The following is a 6375-nucleotide window of genomic DNA, read 5'->3' as shown; positions in this document are numbered from 1 at the left end:
TCCTTCCGAGGAGTGGCTGGTGGGTTTGAACCGCCAGCCGTCTGGTTAGCAGGCAAGTGTCTTAGCCACTATGCTACCAGAGCTCCTGAAATACAGAGCAATAGAAAATATCCAAAATGAATCAGATAGAACTAAAGCAATTGAAAATACAGCATGTCGTATAAGGAATATGTGCAACATAGTGAAAAAAGGTACAACATATATCTAACTGGAGGTCCAGGAAGCCAGGAGGGGAAAAATAATAGAAAGAAAGCAAAAAACAAAGACATATTGCTGAGAATATTTCAATATTCAAATGATTTAATACAAAGAGCTCAGAAAATCCATAAATATGTAATTTGTAACACATAAAATGCAAAGAAAGCAAAGCTTATTAGACATATCATACTCAAATTATTGGAAGAGGAAAATCTTAAATGATGCTTCTTCAATAGAACAGTAGTAAGCATTATAGCTGAGTTACCTGCAGAAACATAGAAATCAGAAGAATATTGAATGTAATAGAGAGGTGGAGGAAAATAATCACCTGATTTAAACATATCCTCCTATTGAAAGTATAACCCAATAATATAAGCAGAACACTGTCATTTTCAGACAAGAAAGATATGAGCTAATTAGTTAGTAGAAGCTGGCAATTATGAAATAATAAAAGGATAAATAGGAGCTCTGGTAGCATAGTGCCTAACATACTCGACTGCTAACCAGAAGGCTGGTGGTACAAACTCATCAGCCACTCCTCAGAAGGAAGGTTGGACAATCTCTTCCATAGTGATACTGCCTTGGCAACCCAAGGAGGGGTTGCTATGAGTCGGGGCCAACTTGACGGCACACAACAACAACAACAACAAAAGGATAAATATACTAATAAATGTATATTGACTATATAAAGTGCTACAATGTAATTTATGATCACTGGAAAATTTGAAATGATACATATGCAATTCTGGACATTATAGCGTATCTGCTCATTACTATTGAATGTAGTTTGGGATACTTATTTGTTTAAATGTCAAAATATAAGTGAAGAAAGTTAATTTTATTTATTCATAACCTATACATAAAATGATAACCATAAACAAATCAAATAGGTTATACATAATGAGAATCAAGAAGGTCAGTTACTAAAAGCTGATATTCCTCTATCTTGAATTTTATCCTTTTCCACACAAAAATCTACCATTAAACTATGAAAAGCCTGAAAGCTTATAACTATTTCTAGAACAAATTAAACTAGCATTAAATACTTCCTTAATCGATATTTGAGATATAAACATGGTGAAGCCATTCGTACAATTTTAATTAATACTGTATTATCTCCTCATCGAAATGAAAAATGGATAAGGATGCACAAATGTCATAAAATACGCAAGGATGTCAAAAGTTTTGCCTTGGAAAGTGAATTGAAAATCAACTGGGGCTCAGTGTAGTGGCATTTAGCATTCCTATCACCCATAAGTGACTGCTATATGTGATATAATTATTATCAGCATTTACCTGGGAAGCAGTTAATCCATCACTTAATATGAATTTGGAATTGAGTCAAGGAAAATATCAGATAGAACTAAGTTCTTTGGTGATTTGCAGTCTTTGTAAGTAACTCAAGCTTGTAAACCCAGCTGTATGATTGCTTCCATTTAATCCGTCTTTTTCATTTTTAAAAAGCCACCAGTTATCTTGAAAAAAAAAAATAAGCCTCTTTTTCAAAGATGGGAAATTGTATCTTAGTGTAGAGGTACATAATGCATTGATGCTGATAACGAAATGGAATAAAGAAAAATTAAAGACATTTAGAGCCTAGCTCTTACAAGATGCATTCACATTCTTTTTACTGACTTTATATACATGAACACAAAAGAAATAGCACACTCCAAAAGCAAGAAAAGTATACAGCAGGAGGTATGAGTTAGGAAGAAATACAGAAAAAGAATGGGTGGTGCTGGACCAAAGACAGGAAACTCATAAGCTGGCAAGAGAGATCAGAACAAAATGAGCATATATGGAAAGAGCAGTGTTACTTTGGCACTAGCAGGCAATCTCAGATTCTGCATTTGGTGCTTAGGTTATGTTAAGTTAGCTGTCTGTGGATTTTCAAAATTAGGAGAGAATGCAAAGTTCGCACCAGAATGGATATGTGAGAGGTGAGAAACAGATTTTCGGGCTTCTATGCCACATTTTTCCTTAAAATTCACTACGCACAAATTACGAGAAAAGGGAAGAGTCTGAAATACATTGCAGGGTACAAAAGAACCATGTGGCATGGTCGTGCTTGCCAGGACCTCAGAATTGTCTTCTCCAAATTCTTCATTCAGTGACATAGGATAAGATACAAGCATGTATCATTTTTCACAGAATTGTTTTATGAGGGAGTTAAGTATTTTTTGTTTCATTATGAGAATCAGGGTCATTCTTGAGGTGTGTTAAGCATACATTCTGCCTCATGGGCTGTTATGTTTCCTTAATCAATTTTATACAAATGCATGCAAAAGAAATAAAATAGATCAAATGACAAGAAAGAACAGAGCAGGTGAACCAATTTGGATCTAAGCAAGGAATAATGTATTGCAAATAAAATCATGTTACTTCTCTGCTTAAAATTTTTTTTTGATTCTACATTAATAGCCTTAGAATGATTCCAAACTCTTCAGCAAGGCACATAAACACTTCACAACCTAAATCCTACTTACTTCACACCTCCCTCCACACAATCACAGGTCCACACATAATAATACAATCAAAAGAGCAAGTATTTATTAAGTACTGGCATAAGCCAATAACTCTTCTATTACACATATTAATTCATTTAGTAATCCAAACATATTTTGGCATAGGTATCATTATTATCCTTACTGTATAGATGAAATATATATATATAAATTGATGTCTAGAAAGATTGGTTTGCCTAGATTTTCACTGCTAATAAGTGAGCTTGGCTCCATAGCTCAGGGGTTAGAGCACTGGTCTTATAAACCAGGGGTCGTGAGTTCAGATCTCACTGGGGCCTGTAGTCCTTTTTGTAAGGAGCTCTGGTAGCATAGTGCCTAAGGCACTTGAATGCTAACCAGAAGGCTGGCGGTTCAAACCCACCAGTCACTCCTCAGAAGGAAGATGGGGCAATCTACTTCCGTAGTGATACTGCCTCGGAAACCCAAAGAGGGGTCGCTATGAGTCAGGTCTGACTTGACGGCATGTAACAACAACAACAACAAGGCTAAAACATGAAGCATTCCTCCTACATGTTCTCCTAACACAGCATAAGCTCAGTCCTACTAATAAATTAATTGTACTTTACTGTTACTGCCTGCTTTTTTGTCTTCTCACTAAGATTCACATCTTTATGGACTATAACTTTTTATGTATAGCTTGTTCAGCTCTTATAGTCCCAGAATCCAAAATAATACTTGGTCCATAGTTGGAGTTTAACATACATTGGTGATATGAATGAAGGACATTCATATCAACTAATTATCTACTCTGTTTCGGGTGTACTGTTAGATCCTTAGTAGCTCTCAAGAATGGTGCTGGAGAAATTAATGACTGAGTGAGAACTTAAGTACTATGGATAAAATTGTTTCCTCAAAACATATATTTTGGAATCCTATTCTCTGTACCTGTGAATGTAACTCTACCTAGAAATAGGTTTTTATTGCTATGTTAATTAGTTCATATTTTAACATGGTAGGTTCTAAACCTAACCACTTCTCAGTTTTCAAAAGAGCAGATTAGATACAGAAATGCATATACATTGGGGAAGAAAGACAACATGTTAGGATTATACACAAGGCAAGGAATCAAGAAAAACTCAAGACTACCTACAAGGAAGGGACTGACATGCCCAAGACCCTAATTTTTACTTTCAGCCACCAGAAATATGAGAAAACTGATGTTTATGCTTTAAGCCACACTTAGTATTTCTATTTCAGCAGCAGTAGGTAACTAAGACATTAAATGAGCGGCCAAAATACAAAACTAAACTCAGTGCTGTCGAATCAGGCCAGGACACCTGAAAATGTGATGTGATGGGAGAGAAGCTAATGCCATAAATTGCAATTCCTATTGCTTTTTGGAAATGTTTAAAATTGCAACCATTAGATTATTTTTTAAAAGAATGTTTCTAAAGATAAAGGGATGCTGGTGGTGCTGTGGTTAAGACAGTGAGCTGCTAACCAAAAGTTGGGCAATTTGAACCCACCACCTGCTCCATGGAAGGAAGATGAGGCAATCTACTTCTGTAAGGATTTATAGCCTTGGAAAACCTTTAGGGGTAACTCTGAGTTGGAATCAACTCAATGACAGTGTTTTTGGTTTGTTTCCCCTTCTAAAGGTAGCTTAATTAAGGGCACCGGATCAATCTTTTACCATGCATTATTGCATTGGTTTGGGTTTTTTCCTCCATTTCTCCTTCCTTAGCAGTCATGGCTTACAGTTGCCTTACTGCTACCACCTGACTTACACATGCTGTCTGTGTTAAGTGAAAACTTTGAGTGTTACCTGCCTAAGAAAGTTACAACTCTGTTTTTTATTTATTTTTTTCTTTTTTAACTTTAGGAATTGCAAAATTGTTTAAAACTTGAGTGCTGAATTAAAATCCTTTCTCATGGCTCACCTAGGGGGGACATAATACATTCTAGTGGATATGGCCAAATTCATGAAATGAAAGTTTTGATCCTGGATTGTTTTCAAGACTAGCTCCAGGACAATGCTCAATTGGAAGCACTGGATCAACAGAGGAAAAGACGACAACCCAGGAAATATTGTGATGAAAGGGAGTATATCTATATTAGCCATAAGCCACACACCCCATGGCTATAGAAAAGGCCCAAATTGAAGCTGTTTGCCATGTGTGCAACAGATTTGGATTTAAGGAAAAATACTCAATAAATTGGAGCTTCCATTTTTCTAACCACCAACTACTTTGTAATGATTTCATCTTCAGTTCTTGAGGTCTGCATGGATACCATTCCTAAATACAAATGATGGCAAATTAATTGAGGCTTAAAATAATCTTAGAGAAGCAGAAAAAAAATGTGACTTAAAAAGCAAACTGCCATGTGGGGGTTGAGACAGTGGAAGGGAAATGAATGAAAATTACTAAGGGAAAAGACCCTGAAAGGCAGGATTTTAGGAATGAAGAGAAAACGTGCAAGAATTCACTCAGAAAGATGCAGAACAAAATTACCACAAAGTGTAACAGATAGCTGTAGTTATTAGGCTTCTGAAAATCATTTGGTTTTCCGAACTTCATTTAATTGAGGTGATCAAAATATCAAATAAGCTACTTTAAAAGGAAGAGCTTCACACCTAGACTTTGCCTCAGAATATTGTGAGGAGCCGTATACTGACTGCTTCTCTGCCTGTGAATTCCCCAGAGCCACCACTAAGCAGTCGTGACTGATCAAAAGAAAAGAGGACATCTGCATCCTTCCAGTCAAGAATCAACAACAAATGGTCCTATGCATTTTCTATTTACTCAGATCTGAAGCCATATTGATTTGAACTTTTAAACATACTATGCTCTTTCATCTCTAGGAAACATTTAAACATCATCCTTTGCCTAGAATGTCTCTCTCTTTGTCTACTTGCTACATATATGTCAACTTCTCAGTTTTTAGCTTTAAACTTATTTTTCCTTTGAAGTCCATTTTGATCCTTTCTACAAGATTGAAATGTCCACTCCTTCCTCTGTGTCCCCTCAAAACTAAATACCCCATTCTTTCATTAAAGCAGATATGACACTTTATTGTACTCCTTTGTTTTATACATCATACCTACCCTCCCCACAATACATTTTAAACACTTGAGTTTAGCAATATTTAGCAAATAATAGGAGAGTAGAGAAATAGTTGATTTATAAATGAAAATATTAATTAATCATATAAAAATAATATTCTTCAGCTTTATAATTTTCCTTCAGTAAGCTTTATCAGAACATTTGGTAAACACAAAGGACTTGATACATAGTAATGGGAGGAAAGTGCCTTTCACTGAAAAGGTAAAGGCAGAAAATTTGGTTATATGCCTTTTGATGATGATCACTCCAGAACTGATTATTTCTGATAGCATGACAAATTATTTAAGTTTTCCAAACATCAATTGTCTCATCAATAAAATGAATATAAGTAATGATATCTTAATCACTTAAAGGCACTGATGGAAACTAAAAAATTTAACCTCCGTTATTGACTCTGTGACTATTTTTCTATGATGATAGGTCTTTGCTTTTTCTTTTGTACTAATTGGGATTGGCTTTGGTTAGTGTTTTGGGAAAAAAGTGAATTCCCCAGTTTCAGAATGTAAAACATGACTTTACCAATTCAATAAATACATTTTAATAAAAAAGAAAATATCAGACCATAGTTTATAAACTTATGAAAATTT

General features: G+C 35.2%; 1 non-coding gene across 1 annotated transcript; it reads left to right on the top strand.

Moving 5' to 3' along the window:
• The first annotated feature begins 2928 nt into the window (after positions 1-2928).
• Positions 2929-3001, top strand: TRNAI-UAU. Its single transcript has one exon. It is a non-coding gene; the product is annotated as a tRNA-Ile (tRNA).
• The last annotated feature ends 3374 nt before the right edge of the window (positions 3002-6375 follow it).

This window comes from Orycteropus afer, unplaced genomic scaffold, assembly GCF_000298275.1.
Source record: "Orycteropus afer afer isolate SDZICR_OR568_19922 unplaced genomic scaffold, OryAfe1.0 scaffold00164, whole genome shotgun sequence".
In the NCBI taxonomy this organism is placed as follows: Eukaryota; Metazoa; Chordata; class Mammalia; order Tubulidentata; family Orycteropodidae; genus Orycteropus; species Orycteropus afer.
This window is presented reverse-complemented; position numbering and strand designations above follow the sequence as displayed.